Source organism: Eptatretus burgeri, chromosome 1, assembly GCF_056783735.1.
Source record: "Eptatretus burgeri isolate ZD-2024b chromosome 1, Ebu_testis_v1, whole genome shotgun sequence".
NCBI classification, from domain to species: domain Eukaryota; kingdom Metazoa; phylum Chordata; class Myxini; order Myxiniformes; family Myxinidae; genus Eptatretus; species Eptatretus burgeri.
Genome location: NC_140961.1, coordinates 41,230,323 through 41,250,814, shown reverse-complemented (window position 1 = coordinate 41,250,814; position 20,492 = coordinate 41,230,323). Strand labels below are relative to the sequence as shown.

The window sequence follows — 20,492 nt, the reverse complement described above, 5'->3', positions numbered from 1 at the left end:
ATTGTTTTGAGCCAGAGACTGCATGCGAGCAGCCTGGCTCCCTGTTAACTGCTTTCTTTTTGCAGAGCTCATTGATCCTGGGCCATGGTTTAGTGTAAAATTTGTAAGTTAAGGTTAAGATGTACTGTAAATATGAGTGCGCCCCCGGCATGTTTGTCTTTGCGCCGGCAATTTTATTTAAGTCGTCCGTGTGAGTGAGTTTGTTTAGGTAGTTACGCAGCCCTCAGGTTATTTATTTTGGGGACACGAATACCATGAATGTCGCACCCAGGGATCCGTAGGTAAAATGTACTAGGGGAAAACTACACATGATGGCACACGAAAATTTGACGACTCGGGACGAGTCTGTAAAAAGGGGAGGGGGTAGTGTTGTGGTTACCAAATTCGCAAACCACCATTCAGGTCCCTTAGGTGAGATATCTCCGTAAGTATATGTGTAGTTAGGCCCAAACCCGTTGTCTAGTGGGAATACATGTCATTCATGCGTGCTGCGACTCTTCAGGATAGCCGTTTTTCTTTTACTATCTTTATTTTGGACCAACCGCCATTGTTACCACCACCAACCACAACATCAACCACCCACCGCGGCGCCGCTTCACGTCACACCTCGCAACCGTCGCATCGCCACCGTTCTTGCGCCGCTTGTGGGTACCAGTGTTGGACTCGCGCAGGGCGCGCGCTGAACAGCGTGTACAAAACCACGGATTTTACACTTCAAAAACGGATCAAAAACGACACACGCCCACTTTTGTTCCGTCCAATCGGTGAGCGAGGGGCGATTTGGCCCCGCCTCCAGGGCGTTGGAGGGCGATCGCTATATGCAAATTTATGGATCAAAAAGCATTCACGCCCACTTTTTCTCGGGCCAATGGGGAGCGAGGTGAAAGGTCGAAGGCAGGGGGTCAAAGATGAGAGAGCGAAGCCACGGGGCTTATATAAGCGACCGCGTTCGTCAGTCAAGTTATTAAAGAGTTAAGACTTCGCAGTCGGTGGAGTTGGGAAGAAGAAGCAAGAAGGAGTTGGTCGTCGTCGTGTGCGTTGGAGTCGGAGCGAAGGGGACGGAGCTGTGGAGAGGCGGCGAGGGCAGACGAGGGGGTGCTCGCGTCGTGCCGGGAGCTGCACACCAGGGAGGCCGACGGCGCGACCTGGCCGAGGTGGAGACGCTCGTCGCGGGACTCGAGGCAGAGTAGAAATCCTCTATACCCCGAGCATCAGCAACCCCCTCCTGTTTCCCCCCGCGCTGAGATAGTGCGACCAAGGGGGCCCCTTTCCCACCCCCTACCAGACACTGCCCGCGAGGCCCGCGGAGTTGAGGCACCATCGCCGCTCCGCGTCTCATCACCAGACGGGTAGGCCCGACCCGGTCTCGGCCTCAGGCCCGCCTCATCTTTGAGGGTGTTCTTTTTCTTGGTTTTGGGTATGTGTTGTCGGCGCCGTCTGTGAAGTAAAATTGCATAAGTGTTGCCATGTGCTCGCGTAATCGGTATTAGATCTGCATTGTCGCATTTGCTTTTTGTGTAAATTGCATTGTGTTTTTCTTTTCTATGTGCTTTTGGTGGAATTGAATATGTGTGCTTTCCGTTCATCGCGAATAAATGTGCTTTGTGTTGAACTGTTTCCCGCTTCGCTTCGTCATTTCTTTCATTGAATCCTCATCTTGCTTCACGTAAAGGGTTGGTAGTGGGCTGAATACGCCCGATAATTAATCGAACCGTCGAGGTCGACGAATAACACCGCTCGGTTATCCCGATAGTACGGAACGGGTCGCTTAAGTGGCCCGTGTCCGAAGTCGACCTGCGGCGAGGTGCGACCGCCCGGTCTACCCTCCGTGTGGGTACTTAGGTAGGTCGAATTTGGCGAGCAACCCTATCCCACGCGGGGGCTGATTGGCTCGATCGCGGTGAGACCGAAAGGTCCACCCGTGACTGGTTCCCGGCGTTAGTCCGAGAGGGTCACGACTGGATTGTCCGTCCGGTGGGCGACGTGCCGCGATTCGAGTTACGTGGCCGTCAGCACGCCGGCGGGCGCGAATCCGTAACAATATATATATATATATATATATATATATATATATATATATATATATATATATATGTATATCTTCTCTTCCTCTTCTTTCGACTGCTCCCGATAGGGGTCGCCACAGCGGATCATCCGTCTCCATTTCGCTCTATCCTCCACATCTTCCATTGACACTCCAACCACCCGCATGTCCGCCCTCACCACAACCATGAACCTCTTCTTTGGCCTTCCTCTTCTCCTCCTACCTGGCGGCTCCATCCTCAGCATCCTTCTCCAGATATACTCCGCTTCCCTCCTGTGCACATGTCCAAACCATCTCAATCTCGCCTCTCTCACTTTGTCTCCAAACCGTCCTACCTGCACTGTCCCTCTAATATACTCATTTCTTATCCTGTCCATCCTCGTCACTCCCAACGAGAATCGCAGCATCATTAACTCTGCCACCTCCAGCTCCGCTTCCTGTCTTTTTGTCAGCGCCACCACCTCCAAGCCATACAACATAGCTGGTCTCACTACCGTCTTATATACTTTCCCCTTCACTCTTGCAGCTACCCTTCTGTCACAAATCACTCCTGCAACTCTTCTCCACCCATCCTGCCTGCACTCTCTTTTTCACTTCTCTACCACACTCTCCGTTACTTTGGACAGTTCATCCCAAGATCCCAAGTATGTATGTATATATGTACTGTATATATATATATATATATATATATATATATATATATATATATATATATATATATATATATATATGGATATAAACATAAACATTATCAGCAACTAGACGGGGAGCACTCGGTGGAGTGCAAAACCTCCACCGCCAATACTACTGGGTCACTTAAGTGAACCTGGTATCCTATTCATTGTAGGTCAAAACGGATCAGACTCTACTGAACCACGATTGAATAAACTAAACTAGATCGACGCGCATGAAGAAATGCCAAAAAAAAAAATCGAAATTTTTGTGAAAAAAAAGTTGCAAAATTTGTTGCTTTTTTTCTCTAACAAATTTTTTTTGGGGGGGGGGAATCACTTAAAACATGTAGAAAGGCAAAAAAAAATTCAAATATTTTTCAAATAAAATCGAAATTTTTTTGAAAAAAAGTTGCAAATTTTTTTTTTTCTCTCGAACAAATTTATTTATTTTTGGTTGGAAATCACTTAAAACATGGAGAAATGCAAAAACAAATATTCAAATATTTTTTCAAAATGGTGCCATAGCGGCCATATTGGACTTTGGACCAAGTCCAAAATCTAATGGCATGATCCTTGGACCATACCTAATCCCCCCACCAAGTTTCGTCGAAATCCGTCCAGGAGTTTTTCCGTAATACTGTTCACAAACAAACAAACAAACAGACGGGTGAAAACAGTAACCTCCGTCCATCTTCGATGGTGGAGGTTAACAAGTAGACGTGCTCGGTGCAGATGTGGCTTGAAGTACTTTTGGCCAAATGATCGACACCTGTGCTTAATTACCACCGCCACCTAAGGGAGAAGGAGGTTATGTTTTCACCCCTGTCTGTCTGTTTGCTTGTCTGTCTGTTTGCTTGTCTGTTTGTTTGTTTGTGTGCAGGATATCTCAGAAGGTTTTGGACAAATTTGGACGAAACTTGGTGGACAGGTCAGGTGTGTGATCAAGGACGAATAGATTTGATTTTGGTGAAGATCCAAATCTGGATCCGGATATGAGAATTCGTTAAATTTTAAAGCGATTCTTCACCATTTAGAGAGAGGGCCAAAAACGATATTTTGCAAGATATTTCAAAAAAGTTATTGGGCCCAATATGTTCTCATGGATCGTAGGCCAGCGGTAAGCCTCGATAAAGGGCTATATTTTAGGAGTTCAATCAACCGGCTTGACACAAAGCTACAACAGGTCTCATATGAAGGATGGTGATCTCAGTTACACATTTAGCCCTGTCCTCATATTTTGGTGTACGGTCCATGAAATATTCACATTTGAAGGATACATCCGTCTGAATATTTGGACCATTTCAGAAAATCACATAATTTCCCATAAACCACAAGACAAAGAGCCCTCTTCCTACACTTTGGTATTGAAATGTGTCGATTGGACAGGAGAATAATGCAGTATCACAACCACGTCATGATATGTTAGGGTTAGGGTTTAGGTTAGGGTTAGGGTTAGGGTTAGGAATGCTTAGAGCAGCGGTGGCATTGTTGGCCTAACGAGAAAGGAGTCTGCACTACTTCGGTGGACAATCACATGACAAAGCTTGGGAGAATATGCATCTGCCATACGATTCAGAAGTGGGACCATCTACAAGGACGACATGGGTCATGAACAAATGCGCCATGCAGCTCTGAACCATGATGAACAGCATGTACAGCGATTGATGTGTCATGTCGAAGACAATATGACACATCCGTTCCGGACCACTGATCATCCAGATGAACATCTTGTGAATACATCAAGTGGTGTCATCGCTTCCAAGGATATTCAGAAGTCCTTGTTGTCTGTCCACGACCTGGGGAAAAGACAGATGGAAGAGGACATCACAGAATCTCTTTGCACTGGGGGGCAGAGAAGCATGTACCAGCCAATCCCAAAATCCAAACTCAAAACGTTTTCGTTTTCCAAAAAAGAATACAAAAATCCTGATTTTGGGTCAGAAAGCATTGGTTGCAATCAACCTGGAAATGGTTTTCCGCCGTGCTTTGCTATTGACTCAAGTCCGCCCTGACCTGAACATGAAGCACGTCCTGAGCTATCCCATTACGTCTGTTCCGACATCTATCTTTCATGAAGATGGAGCTCCACGGAAGAATACCAAAGCAGAACTAGGGCATATCCGAGGGCCTAGTCGATGAAGAGCACGAAAACACTGCCAGTGATAACCAACATCGCAGTGTGTACATCAGGGATGCTATGGCTGAACTCCATATCCTGGGTGGAAATTGTGGTACGTTTGGTAACTTGGCACAGTGTTACCTAAACCAGTTGCTCCATTGCATCAAAACACACCACACCCTCATCGACGTCTTCAACCAATATGATCATGTCAATTCTGTGAAGACAGAGGAAAGAACGAGATGCCTTGCTGTTGCTGGTGGATCCTGAAGCTACCAAGTCATTGCTGGATGCCCAGTACCACAATGGACGAAATTCATGGCTCTATCATCAAGCAAATCCACCTTGACGCACTTCATCTGTAGTCACGTCACGCAACATGCACCAGCAGCAAAAGAACTTTCAGATCACCAAGAAAAGCGGATCTATTTGGCTGGTGGCTTCTCTGATGGTTCGCTTACAGCATGCCTTTCATCTGCAGGAATGTATCATGACAGTCAACTCACATCAATGCAGGAAGAGGCAGATTCTCGGATATTTCTTCATGTGAAGCATGCCGATGACGAGTTCAGACGTAACAATGTGCGTGGGTCCATTACAATCAAATCAGCAGACACTGATGTGCTTGTCTTAGCAGTCCACTACTTTCCACAGTTGCGGGACACTGCCAAAATATGGATAGAGAAAAGAACATCAGCAGGATGCAAGCTTATCCCAGTCCATCACATATGTTACAGCTTGCTTCCAGAAATGTGCACCCGGCTTCCTGCGTTTCATGCCCTGACAGGATGTGACTCTGTATCAGCATTCTTCGGCTGTGGTAAAAAGAAAGCATGGAAAGCTATGAAGACACTGCATCTTCAGAATAATGGTCCACACCTTGAAGTCCTCGCCACTGACGATCTCCAGGAGGCAGTGGCTGCTTCAAGACATTTAGTCAGTGCCATGTATGATTCTCAAGGGAAATACATGGATGCACACACAAATTTGAATGATCTTCGGGAGAAACTCGCAGCGACCAAAGATGTCCCAGTGCATAAGTTGCCTCCATCCGAACCAGCTTTTCTCGAACATGTGAAGAGATCCTTTCACCAAACCCGAGTATGGATGAATGCCCACCTGGCAAATCCAGAAATTCCCACACCAGAGGGTCGTGGATGGTACAGAGGAGAAGGTGTGCTGCATCCCACATCAGCGGAGATGTTAGATGGTCTTGTGTGTTCATGTCGTGGTAGTGAACCATGTACCAACAGCTGCAGCTGCTCACAAGACAGTTTGCCTTGCACTAACGAGTGCATGTGTGCCACCAGTGACAGGCAGTGTGGCAACGAACTGTCACATGGTGACCAAAATGACACGGACAGTGATGGTTGAACATATCGAGGACACTCGCTCAAAATATATGTTTTAGTTAATTTCTCGGAGAACAATGTGTATTGGTGTAACATTTAGTTATCACATCACTTGTGCAAACTTCAGTCACAATATCGTATAATTTGCTCGTAGAAATTTGTTTCAAAATATTCTCATTATATTGATATGGTAAACTGAACACATATAAAAAAAAAAATATGACAATTGGCAGATGTTTGTTTCTGTAGTTGATGATTTTCAAAATTAGAGGTCCGGAAATTACGTCTTTTTTCTATTAAAAGCACTCAAATGTACATATATTTATCTAGAAGTATTCCATTAAGTAACTAGTAGTATTCTCCTGTTCATTCTGCACATTTCAATACCAATCATGTAAAAATAGGGCGCATTGCTTTGTAGTTATGGCTAATTCACTGATTTTTGGAAATGGTCAAAATTTTCTAATGGGGGTATCCTTCAGGTGTGAATATTTCATGGGCCGCACACCAAAAAATGACAACAGGGAAAAATGAGTTACTGAGATCCCCATCTTTCATACGAGACCTCTTGTAGCTTTGTGTCAAACCGGTTGATCAAGTACCAAAAAATCTGACCTATACCGCTGGCCTATCAGGCATTGCGTGGTGGAGGTATGCACTCTACCGAGTATCCTTTCTAGTTTACTGTGTTATCTGTCATATTTAGCAAGAAATAACAAGTTTGCTCAATGACAAAATTGGAGTCCTGTAGTAAAATTAACATTGCATGGTATTTTTTATAGTATTGTCAAACCACATGCTTATCAATGTCATGTTTTAAAGTTTAATTTCTACTGATACTGTTACATATAAAAAAAGAACAAAAAATTGTGAATGTCCTTGCTCACCATAATTATTTAAAGGTTAACTAACACTGTCATGAAGGTGATGTAACCTTACGGACTGGCTTTCCGAGTAACCTCACAGAGTCATTATGCCTTGTGGTAGTGGAGAGTCTTGGGCAGATCTTAAGAAGGATCGACCCCACACAAATAATGAATGGATACAACATTACACAAATCGGTGAGTATTTACAGGGTCAACTTTTAAGAATTCTTTCCAGAAGGAAAAAATAAAGAAACAAGCAGATTTGCGAGCACACAGTATTAAGCAGATAAAGTCCCTGCTAACTGCTCTCATCAAATTGAATCCTTTTGTCAACTAACTTAGACTTCTGAAAATAAGATTTTAAAGTCTGTGAAAGTACTTTTCCGGGATAGGGAAAAGGAAGAAAGAAGGCGAAGGACATTGGACAAGGGGCAGCAGAGACGATTAATCGAATGAACTCTCATCAGATGATTGGCAAATTAACGAGCTCTGGAAAGCTAAGTGTCATGTTATTGACTCTAAGTCATATTATATTGTAGAATCATTATTGACTCAAATGTGAAGGAAAACAAAAATGCAAAATCTCAAAATCAGGGGAATTACTATATTATCATCAAATAATTCACTACGGGATTATATACGATTTTTGAAAGTTCAAACACTACCTTTTAGCTCCTGCTCGAAGTGGATGAAGCAAAGTCAAAAGGCGAGACCCGAAGGTTGTCACCATAATGGAAATCCTATTGCGTCATTGATCCCAATCACACGTAATTGGACAGTATTACTTTCATCCCAAGCATTCATTATCAAATGCATTCTATTTTTGTGTGAGTGTTACAATTTTGACACTTTCCCTTAAATCGAGTCAATAAATTGCATTGTGGGACAACTTTGCCGTTGCAGAATGAAAATAACAAACAATTACTGTATTTACTGCTTACGTCAATATTATGCTTCTTATGGCTCCTCATCGAAACCTTTGCAGCGACACTTTTGCCACCCACACCCAATAACTGATGCATTTTCAAAATGTCCCATTTATTTGATTCCTCGCGGGACAAATTACCCGAATGATAAGAGCGTTGCTGTAAGTGAAAGTCAAAATCCACTATAGCCAGTCGAAGGTACATTTTTCTCATGATCCCAGCTTTTAACCCAAATGTATTTTGTCCCGAAGGTTTTTTAAAGAAAATTTGGAGGAGGTTTTAAGAGTCGAGGGCCAATTTGGTTGTCCAGTTCAGTGCTGCCATCTAAAACCAATGGGAACATTGGTTCAAAACCCAGGCACCATAATTGTGTTCGTCAATTGTCTAACTAATGTTCTTGTGGTTCATTGAAAAAATAAAAAGTACAGTGACGTCCACTAATGTCCATGTCGTGAATCAGGTGATTCATTTTTGAGCTCGTCCATAAGCATTCTATCGCTGAAACAAACAAATGAAGAACGAGAAATCAGAGATTGCAGACCATTGCCAGGACTTGTTTTGTGCGGTGTATTTTGTGTGGCAAACAAAGGGAAGGATGTACTAAATGAAAGGTAGTTGATTGCAAATGAAAGATCTAAATGGTCGAGTTGTAAATGTATAAAGGTCAAAGGTCTGAAAAGCTGTAAAGGTCAAATGGTCTGAAGGTCTAAAGGTTGAAATGTGGAAAGATCAAAAGTTGTGAAAAAGGTCTAAATGTATCGAAAGGGTCGAAATAGTCTGAAAAGGTCGAAGGAGTCGAAAGGATGTAATTTAAGGTCGAAAGCCCTGTTCTTCATTGCACGGCCCATGAGACACTGGCGGCCCCTGGTGGCTTAAAGTGCGGCCCCTAACGCGTGGCTGATAAGACACAAATGTGAAAACACCCCATCATAATCCACCTTAAATGCTATCAAATTGACCGTGGTTTCAAATGAGTGTTCCAATGCGAAGCGTAAAGGTAACATTACTACATCAGTATATGGCAGTAAGCAAACAATTGTGCTTGCAGCCCAGTAACAATGAAAGAAAAAAAAATAGTATGTAGAGGCGGGGCTTAATATAAGCAGCCATTTTGTAGTCCTGCAGGCAGTATGGTGGCTCTCACACTGGTCTTATTGGCAAAAGTGGGCCCCTTCTAAAAAAAAGTAGTGAAGATCACTGGTCTAAAAGGTCAGAATTGTTTGACAGGGTCTAAAGGGCCCTAAAACATATAAAAAGGGTCTAAAGGACAAAGAGGTCGACAGAGTATTAAAAGGTCTGAAAGTGTGAGGGTCTAAAAAGAAGAAAGGAGTCCAAGGGTCTTCAGGGTTCTAAAGGATCGAAAGAATGTAGCAGGATCTATGGAGTCATAGGGGTCTAAAGGGTCTTAAGGGTCCTAATGGTAATTGTGGTCTGCAGGGTCTCTGGGGTCTAAGGAGTCTATAAGGTCGAAAAGGGTGTTAGGGTTCTAAATGGCCTTTGCCGTCTGAAACGGTGTTGGGGGTCTTTAAAGGATATTTGGGGGCCCAAGGGGTCTTAAGGGTCGAAAAGGTCTTCAGAGTCTAAAGGATCTTCAGGATCTTCAGGGTTTTAAAGGGTGTTGGGGGTCTTAAAGGCTATTATGATTCTAGAGGATCTTAGGGGTCAAAAGAGTCTTGAGGGGTCTTAGGGTCTGGATAGTCTTCGGGATCTTAAAGGGGAAAACCAACAGGGCTAATCCTGTGGCAACATGCATGCAACCAGGAAATTAAATTTATTTATTCGAATTGGAATCAATCCTTGCACAGTTGCACGCCGATACAGATGGGTCTAAAGAACGTTCTCTCGGGAGAATATCTGCTGCAGCATGTATCCCGGACCTCAGAATGGTAAGATCAGTTCAGTGAACCAACCATCTCTCGGTTTTGTCGACTGAACTATTTGCCATAGTTCTGGCTCTTGAATGGATAATCGAGTTTAACACTCTTAGTGCAGTCATCCTCTCTGATTCACTTAATGCATTAAAGGCCTTGTAATCCCTGCAGGATGGTGCTATATATGATCTGGTTCTTGAAGTGCTTCACTTGGTTACATTGCGAATTGGAGAGGTTCAGTGATCGATCTGTGCTGGATCCCCACTCATGTGGGCATTGGTGGGAATGAGGCATTTGATCTGGCAGCAGAGAAAGCCCTTAAAATTGATGATACTGAAATCCCTCTGAAACCAACATACACTAGAGGGGGAGCACTCGGTAGAGTGCAAAACCTCCACCGCCAATACTGCAAGGTCACTCAAGTGAACCTGATATCCTATTCATTAAATTTGACGTCAACAGTGCTCACAGGAATTATAGTTTGCAACTTTCCCTTCTACATACTCAATTCATTCGTCATAACGAGATTCCTTGAGACAGAAATTGATTTTCCGTGGGTATATCCACCTGAAGTTCCAAAATCAGCCGCAATTATAATTTTGGCATGTTTTTGTTGGAAATCACTGATAACATGTAGAAATGCAAAAAAAAAATCGAAATTTTGTTGAAAAAAAGTTGCAAAAATATTATTTTTTCTCTAACAATTTTTTTTGGGGGGGGGGGGTTGGAAATCACTTAAAACATGTAGAAATGCAAAAAAAAAGAAATTCAAATTTTTTTTTTAAATGGCCACCATAGCGGCCATATTGGATTTTGGACCAAGTCCAAAAATCTAATGGCATGATCCTTGGAACATACCTAATCCCCCCACCAAGTTTCGTCGAAATCCGTCGAGGAGTTTTTCCGTAATACTGATCACAAACAAACAAACAAACAAGCAGTCATAGACTGGTACTTATGAAATCGTCAACTTGACCTCTGACCTTGTCTAATAAAAGCTGTCTCTTGAGAAGGTAGCGACGCAAACCAGAAGTTTCTACGATGATTCTGTACCAAACCATCAAAAATCGTAACGTCGACCGAAGCAAAAATCTCCATTTCTCCACGCAATTATTTTACATTATTTTATCAAAGTCACAAAACCGTAATATTCGGCCATCCACCAACAATCTTTACATAATCCGACAGCTTAGCGAGTCAGGCATGCGACGATAACCTTTATTTGGATAAAAAAATGACTTTTAAACACCATCTTTATCGAAAACACCGTCAGCGCGCACACGGAAAACTTTTACGTGACGCAACGATGCGTCTGATCGAGCGCACTGCATCACGTGACGACCCGTGACGCGTCGAGTGAAATATTTTTTATACAATCTTAAAACGTCTCCAAAACATCCGATTTTTACCAGAATTTCGACAACCGAGTTTTAAGTGTCCTAATGGCCCAGTCACACCTTCACGTTTTAGCCAGCTTATGCCGATTTTTGGAAAATTTGTCTAAAACGCTGGTACACGTTGAATACGTTATGGGTAAGTTTTGATAACATTGAGAGCACGCTGAAAAACACTGCCATACGTCGTTGTATGCTGGCTTTAAACGTTGTACTTTTCGGTTGTCCTCAAATTTTCCATGCTTGAAATTTTAAGACTTATGCCAGCGTATGACTCACACGTTCCGCATTACACTGGCCATAAGTTGTAGGCACGTCACACGATCGTTGACACACGTCGACACGTTACTTGTAAGTTACTCATAAGTCGCAACACGTCGAGGTAATGTTTAGCGTTCCCGAAACTTATTTCTAACCTATGAGTAACGTGTTGTACTCACGTTACGCGATCGGTGACACACATCGACACATGTTACTTGTAAGGTGCTCATAAGTCGAAACACATCAAGGTAATGGTTAGCGTCAGTGTTCCAGACTTCCTGGTTTTATTTATTTATTTATTTATTTTTTCCTTCCTTCGGTATGATGGTGATTTTGACACTACGATTTCTAGTGCGGTTATAATATAATATAATTAATAGGCTGCCGCTCAACAATTTAAATCATAACCACACTGTACACTGAACACCGTCATACCGAAGAAAAAAAAAACCCGGGAGTCTGGAACACTGACGCTAACCATTACCTTGAGTGTTTCGACTTATGAGCACCTTTCAAGTAACGTGTGTCGATGTGTGTCAACGATCGCATATCGTGCGTACAACTTATTCCCATCGCATGCGGAGCGTGTGTCATACGGCAAGTACGTCGTAAAATTTTCAACATGTTTAAAATTACAAGACGTACTCCATTTAATACGACGTACGATAGCGTACTTTCACGTTCTATTCACGTATACCAAACTTACCCATACTGTATTCGATGTGCGCCAGCGTTTTAGATGCATTTTTCAGAGGTCGGCATATGCTGGCAAGATCGCCAAGGTGTGACTGCGATGTTGACACTTCCATTTCTGCGGCGGTTATGATTTGAATCGTTGTGCGGCAGCCTTTTCATAACCTACGCCACGTGATCGTCGGCGATGCGTGCAACGCGCTATGCCTAAGTTAGACCATCGTTGGGCATAGGTTGTGAAGGCCGACAACAGGTTCAGCATTCATTGGTATAAGTTATCTATAACACAACGAAACGTTCTGTGTCAGTTTCTAATACGTTATGCATAAGACCAAGTCGTTATGAATACGTCCGAATCTTTAAAAAAAAAAAACATCAAAAGTTCAACGTAAGCCAGCATTTTACATACATTTTAATATGTTGCCATTGCTGGCGAAAACGTCAAGGTGTGACTGGGCCTTAAGCGATCGCAAAAACCGAAGACAAAATTAAAATTGAAGTTAAAACGAACTCGTAACGTCGAGCGAAGCAAAAATACTCCATTTCTCCACATTAATTTACGGAATTATGTTTGACCTCACTGTGACCTTGACCTTTGACCGATTTTGACCAAAATCTAATCAGCGCTAGCGATCACCCTCCTGAATCACGTGGTGTAATTTGACATTGGTAGCTTCTTCTATTCTCGAGTTATCGTGCCTACAAACAAACAAACAAACACACAAACAAACACACAAACATACAAACAGAAACGGAAGTGATCAATATACTTACGAAATCTTTAGATTTCGTAAGTAACAAACAAACAGAAAGGGGTGAAAACAGGAACCTCCGATCTTCGATGGCGGAGGTTAATTATGAGTTTAGTCAAAGACCTGATTGTGAAAAAATGGCAAGTTCAGTGAAACACCACCAGAAAGGAAAAGTTCTGTTACAAGGAGCACCCGGATGTGATTCCTCCAGTTAAGCTTCCCTGGTTTGCCCGGAGAGATTAGGTAGCTCTCTGTTGGGTGAGAATCAGACACTGTCGACCTAAATTAATACCTTCGTAGCATAGGATGTCACTCTATGGGGCACTGTGAATATTGCAGGAATCCTGAAGATTTGATCCATTTATTTTTAAAATGTCTGTTTTATTACCAAACGGAAGACCAATTTTAAAGGCTACTAGATGACCCATGAACCCGTTGGGTTCCCGTTGTGACAGCAGTTGATGAAAAAACAAAAGATAGCTCCAGTGAACTATACTGCTGAGGTTGTTTGCATTGATCAAATATTCCCGAAGGGTACTTGACTGAATCGGGAATTTAGTTTTTAATAATTTTTTTCGTTGCTCGATTTGAACAAAACTTGATACAGGCGAATGGTAAGGTGCCCCTAAAATTTTTGCGCTATTGTGTACCGTTTTGGCTGTATTCCGGGAGCATACATACATACATCGAAGATGAGAGTTTTAGTAATATATAGATAGATTATGGGTCTGGAACCTAAAGAAGTAAAGGGCAAAAATAGAGTCATCAGGAGGAACCTGAATAGGATTCAGGTTTTAGCCGCCACTCCACTAACCTCAAACCCAACCAGGTGAAGCCAAGTGAGCCTTACAGAAAAAAATTCTGCAAGAATACATTTCTCAGAGAGGTATAATAATGAGAGAGAGAGAGAAAAAGAGAGAAAGAGAGAAAGAGAGAAAAGAGAAGAAAAAGCAAGAATTAGAAAGAAAAGAGAATTATGAAAAAGAAAATGAGAAAGAAGTGCAAAAGAAACCAAAAACAAAGATTTTGGGAAGAAGCCGGACATTTACATTTCAGCAGTTACTCCCCAGGCTCAAACCCAGCATCATGTACAAGCTACTTGAGGTCCGTCAGCAGAGAAGCATAGTCCACACAGCAGAAGGATATGGTACAAACATAATCAAACTAGAGGGGGAGCACTCGATAGAGTGCAAAACCACCACCGCCAATACTACTGGGTCACTTAAGTGAACCTGATATCCTGTTCATTGTAGGTCAAAACGGATCAGACTGTACTGAACCACGATTGAATAAACTAAACTAGATCGATGCGCATTTGAAATGCCAAAAAAAATAGAAATTTTTTTGAAAAAAAAAGTTGCAAAATTTCTAAAAAAAATTTCTCTAACAATTTTTTTTTTGGGGGGGGGGTTGGCAATCACTTAAAACATGTAGAAATGCAAAAAAAATTCAAATATTTTTCAAATAAAATCGAAATTTTTTTTTTTCTCTAACAAATTTTTTTGGGGGGGTTGGAAATCACTTAAAACATGTAGAAATGCAAAAACAAAAATTCAAATATTTTTCAAAATAGCCACCATAGCGGCCATATTGGACTTTGGACCAAGTCCAAAATCTAATGGCATGATCCTTGGACCATACCTAATCCCCCCACCAAGTTTCGTCGAAATCCGTCCAGGAGTTTTTCCGTAATACTGTTCACAAACAAACAGACAGGGGTGAAAACAGTAACCTCCGTCCATCTTCGATGGCGGAGGTTAACAAAAGACCAAGAAGGAACCCGAAGAAGTAAAGAACAAAGAAGAGGGATCCAGATGGCACCTTTTCCAGAATATTAGAGAGATGGGGATCAAAGTGTTGGATCTGCTGGGAATCATAAGTATGTTAAACCAGAAGCACCCCAAACTCTGTAAAGTGATGCTAAGATTCCTAAAAGAGAGTGGGAAATCCACATAAATTTTTAGGGAAACCTTATGGCTCCTTGGGTATGACGTTCAAGTTTTGGTGTTTGGCATATATAGAGCTTCGTGGCTCTGAAAGCACCATTAAACCCCCAAAAACAAGAAGTAGAGTTGGCTGGTAAAGTGTGTTGATCGCTTTGCTGATGGATGGGTAGGCAATATATGGACTGATAAAGTATTGACAACATGTCGTTCAAAAGGACCAGTAGTGCAGTTTGGAACCATTTCAGGAAGGTTAAAGAAGACAGTTCAAAAGTTGCATGTTCACTTTGTTCAACAGACCTTGCTCATAACTGTAATATGTTTAAAATGCTGAAACATTCAAAAACCAAACACCAGAGAAAGTACCGATTGGTGATGGTTGAGAATGTGGATTCAAAGAAACCAAAGTCTGCAACAGCAACAAGTTCACTTTCGCAATCGATGATTGAAAGCACTTTCACCCTAGTACGCTGCCGTCCCTGCTCGTCATTCTGCCTTCCCTACCCCTCACACTGCCGTCCCTTCCCTTCCTCACACTGCCGTCCTTTCCCCACGCCCCTCGCTCCCCCCTTCCTCCTCTCTCCCTCCCCACTTTCCCCTGTCCCCTCATCTCCTCTCCTCTTCCCCATCCTCCTCGCTTGCACCCCTCTCGTAATGTCTAGCGACATGTGGTGAGGCGTTGGTCACACCCCTTCATCGCTCTCCCCTGAGTGGGTGGTATTTTCAATCAACTAATAAACAAATAAGAATACAATTCCAAAAGAAATTGAACAAAATGAAATCTAGTTTAAAAATCTCAGAGTTTTTTTTCCAATCAGATTTTTGTTGCTGGTATAAAGTCCAAGAAATGACTCTTAATGTTGCCAGCCAGGATTGAATGCTGAATATGATGGAGAGATGATGCTAATTGTGAAATGATTTAAATCCATCTTCCCCCAATTCACTTTCCAGCTCACTCGCTCACCCTCTCAGCACGAATGCTCCAACTCTCTCAGCACTCAACCAACGAACCCTCCGACTCCCTCAGCTTCTACACTGAGGAAGGTGCCGTAATTTATAAATCTCTCTCAGAGGGGAGGGGCCTTGGTGAAGGCGACATCACTGTTCGCCCTGATTGGATGGGGCTTCCATGGGGCCGCCCTTTCTGGACGGGATTTCAGCCATACCGGGAAGCCCGCCCACTCCACGCTTGTTTGGACTCGCAAAAAAGGTACTACACAAAGATTCTGCCAAGCGAGTCACGCGAGTATGCGGACACGTGCTTGCTCAGCCCATGCGAGAGTAGCGAGAGTCTGAGTAGACAGCGGGTGAATAGTGGTTCGTTGTTGGAGGGAATATAAAGATTTATTAACCGAACTAAAAACAAACATTGCAACGCACACCAGTGTCTTACCACTACACACAAGGAGGGGTTCTCTCTACACATATACTTAACGAAATAACTGACTTCAGGACAACTGTATGTTTGAATGCATACAGTTCCTAGAACCGTAACACAACCCCCCTCCTTTTGAGAGATTCGACCCGAGTCGTTAACATCCATGTGGCATGCAGGTTTAGGTTTCCCCTAGTACGTTTTACCTACGGATCCCTGAGTGCGACACTTGAATACATGTCCCAAAAATAAATAACCTAGTGCATTGCGTAACTAAACTAACACTCTTTCTGACTACTTCCCTAAATTGCCAGTCCTAAACAAACAACAGGTGGGTTAGAACTATACATTTCTAATATTTACACTACCCATGGCCCAGGACTTGTGACTTGAAGAGAGAACACAACAAAGGCAACATTCGCGGATGAATTCGCGGATGAGAGACAGCAGCAATCGACGATCAGACATCCTCAGGGCCTTCAATGGTCCCTTGTTTGTCGCCGAATTTTTTTTTTCATTTCTGGCTAATGGAGGCAACTCACCCTAACACGGCAGGCCATACGCGTTTCACAGGTCATTTGAACTGGCCTTTATGTAACAAGGAGATATCCGGGTTGCTCAGTGTAGTCCCCGGTCCATTTGAACTGACCTTTATGCAACAACAAGGAGATGGATGTACGGGCTGCACAAATGCAGTCCCCGATAATGTGGCTGCCTGCAGGGCAGTCCTTGCAAACACTTTCAGAGATGGTCCTGGAGCACATGGTAAGGTTGGTGACACGGCAATGTAAACAAAGGCATGGGAGGGTATGGCAAATGGAGTCAAGGCAAAGGCATCAAAAGGCATGACAAATGCAGACCAGGTAAGATGCAATGCAACAGGTCGGCACATGAAGCTGGCTGGCCTCGGAGTGGTCTCGTGAGGTTGTGGAGGAAGTATGGGGGCGTTGGCCGGTCTGACGACGGGCTCGGACCTTTCCTACGGTCTCCCCCCAACCTATCGCCTATGCCTGTCCTTGTCCATACCCACCCCCATTAGCTTGTAACAAAAAAAAAACGAAATTTAGACTTTTTTATAATTAAGTGTGTCCCTCACCCCCTGATCGTCTTTGTTTGGCTAACCTGTCCTGACTGTGTGCTCACAATCCCGAAGATCCCTTTTGAGGGGATCAAGGAAGAGACGAGTAAATCTTTCTCGAGGCCCAATGCAGCCTCAGAACAACTCCAACAGATTTCAGCATTTTCAACGTGAGTCCAGCAGCCTTCAAACAGCGAAGGGATGGATGGTGCGAAGGGGTACACATTTCCTATATATATCCTAGCATTTATTAAACGTTAATTTATCCCTGGGGCTTTTCAACACACCTGTCTCTTTAAACTATCGGTTCAAGCAACCACGATTGCCGTCACCTGTGTTGGTGTACGTTATTAATTTGGGCCTGACCCGCAAATTTTCTCTCGTGCCTTTGCACAATTTCGTGGCTGGGCAGCATGGCTCCATTGTCAGGGATACCCATCTGCCTAACTCGATCTTCGGCACCCCCGGGTCGCTGAGGCTGTCTCCGAGCCTACCTACTCCTTATGAACGTGGGGGATGCCCTTCCTGGCATCATCCCCGTCGATGCCCACGTGGCATTTTGGTGCTCCGGGTCCCGTTTCCGTGGGCTACCTGTGCCCATTACACTAACTCGGTCCATTGGACCCATGGCATACTACTTCGGTACCCGGGGTGCCCTCTACTCAGTACGCATATTTCCACAGCCACGCTCCCAGCCGGTCAATAGACTCCTGCACCCTTCAAAAGGTTTCGTGCCTTCGTCCAACACCAACAACAAACCTACATCCGTTTTGGTTAATTTAACTAACATTACACTTACCCCGGATTCCCTTGGGTGGGATTCACTCCTCCCCCCAACCATTCGTTCACACCATGCCTTCCACATTCACTCCATTCACACTCGGGCCCGCTGACCCACATTCACTCACCGTATATTTTTCTCTTTTCAATTCACACCAACACTGACGCTCTACTCGCTACATCCCCCCAAACTAAGCTCGTGCTCCCCGTCATCCCTTATTTTAATGCACGTTCCATTTAATTTTATCGCTAAACTAATCTACGTCCCCACTACATGTTCCACGTCTGTCCATGTCTCAAATCCATTTATAAATTCTACCCTAAATTCCCCTAACTCGTTTTACCAGGCCCCATGGAGGACTGCTCATGCCCCCATGAGGACGGTCTATCTAACGCTAAACCCTTCCCCTAACTAGCGCTCCTTTGCCCCCGCGAGGATGTTCGCTACATCCTGGCCGGGCTCGTGTACTCGTGGCAAGGCTCGAGCCTTGCGTCTCCAGGGTCGCGGTTTACAACGCGCTCGTCCCTCCGTTTGGCCGATACAAACGAGCGTAACGTCGCCCCGTTAATTGCACCACACGCTCGCTTTCGGGTCATCCCCCCATGTGAGCCACGTGCACCACTCACCTGGCCTTCGTGCTGTGCGGTCCCCGCCGACGTCACTCGCACACAGACCGCTCTGCGCGGCTTGGCATGCCCGACGGGCCCGGGGGTGTCGTCAGGACTCGTTCCGCGAACAACACTCGTGGCTCGCAGCATGTCGGCCTCGTGCTCACATGGGGACTCATGCTTTCCAAATTTACTCGATTCAATTTGCCTCCATTTTAGCCGTTCGAGTGCCAGTCTTGCAGCAAGCACGGAGCGTTTGAACGCCGGCCTCCCTTCACGAAATCGTGCGCGCTGGGGCCGTTCGCAAAACACGGAACGGACCTCGCATGCGGCATCCCGCGGAGCCGGCGCGGTTTCCGAAATAACTCCGTCCGTTACACGACCCACAACTCCCGTCTGGGTCGATCCGTGTCCCATTTCCTCACGGGCACTCACACATACCATGTTATTTGCACTCCACTCACGTTCCGACACAATCACGCTGGGGGCTTGTGTTAGCCCACGAGAACCCAGTGTTTCTACCCCCCCCCAAAACCTGGCATGTACCCTTTGGCATCACGCAACGGCTCCACCTCGTCACGGTCCGAACAGCCTCCACACTCCCCCTCGATTCGGTCATTTCACCACGTCTGGTCCTGATCCCATTTGAAAAATTCCGGACCACGTTTTTCATTTCGTCCTTCATTGCTTGCGTATTTGCATCCATTTGATTTTGTAAATCCCCTTTCGGTGCTTGTCTTAGCATCTCCACCATCTGGCCCATGCCAAATGGCCTCGGCGGAGCCGATCCGCCACGATCGGGCGCGGATCCGACAGGGGTCGCTCGGTCGTCCGTGGGGGAAATTTGATGCAGGGGGAGCTCTGCCATTGCCGCCGTTGCGCCCAATGCTACCTCGAGGTTTGGCTGCAGGGAAAGATCTCCCTCACAGGTGTTGTCCTGAGCCACGGAGTCCTCTAAGATTATTTCAGAACCCACCTGTACCAGTTCGTCTTGGTCCGCCATAGTCCGTACCGAGAGTTAAATAAAATTTTACTGCTTCTCTTAATTTGTGGGGGAGGGGGGGAGGTTGCCAAGCACACCCCTGGTCCGAATCCTGTAAGTTTCTCGATGGGGGCGGAGGAGTTTGAATCCTGCTCCCGACACCGAACTGTTGCGGGCCGGGGTCCGGTGGCGAGAGTGACCGCGAGGGGGGGAAGTTACGTCATCTCCCACCAGACTCCCGGAATTGTAGGCCGTCGCTCACGGATAATTCCGTGAGGCGGCGGGTCGCTTAACCGAACGTGGATGCCAATACTTCAACCGCGTGGCATAGGGTCTTTTTGTCTTGAACCAATTTACCTAATTAACCACGCGGTTTCGACTACCGGGGAACCACGCCCTCGATACGCCTTGCCCGATCCGTATCACTCCACCAACTATCATCTCTTCCAACCACCTTTATGGATCGGGTGCAGCCGAGCGGAACTACCAAGCACGTACCGGCTTGAATGAACAGATTATCGGGGATAAGAGCCGGCTAAACTTAGATCCGAACCATGCTGGACCAATGAAAGAAAAGACGAAAAAAAACTGGGAACATTTGTATAATTTATTTACAATCAACTTACAAAAGGACTCACTACAGACTTATCACGGGATACACAGGCAAGATTTACAATGATCAAACAGTAAAACAGTTCTACTTAAAAAAAACGGCACCACACACTCAGACGAAAATAAACCCAGGTGTATTGCAAAGGACCCCCGCAACCAG

General features: G+C 44.6%; 1 protein-coding gene across 3 annotated transcripts in view; it reads right to left on the bottom strand.

Moving 5' to 3' along the window:
- The window catches only part of LOC147034330 (KH domain-containing RNA-binding protein QKI-like), a 554,637-nt gene extending 535,617 nt beyond the window's left edge, over positions 1 to 19,020 (bottom strand). For 2 of the 3 annotated variants that reach the window (XM_085880964.1, XM_085880956.1), the window contains exons 1-2: positions 18,757 to 19,020; positions 16,921 to 17,024 (exon numbers count right to left, since the gene is read on the bottom strand). The gene's annotated coding sequence lies outside the window, so the exon portion shown is untranslated. The remainder of the gene's footprint in view (positions 1 to 16,920; positions 17,025 to 18,756) is intronic. The other variant, XM_085880974.1, reaches the window with a different exon arrangement.
- Positions 19,021 to 20,492: the final 1,472 nt, after the last annotated feature.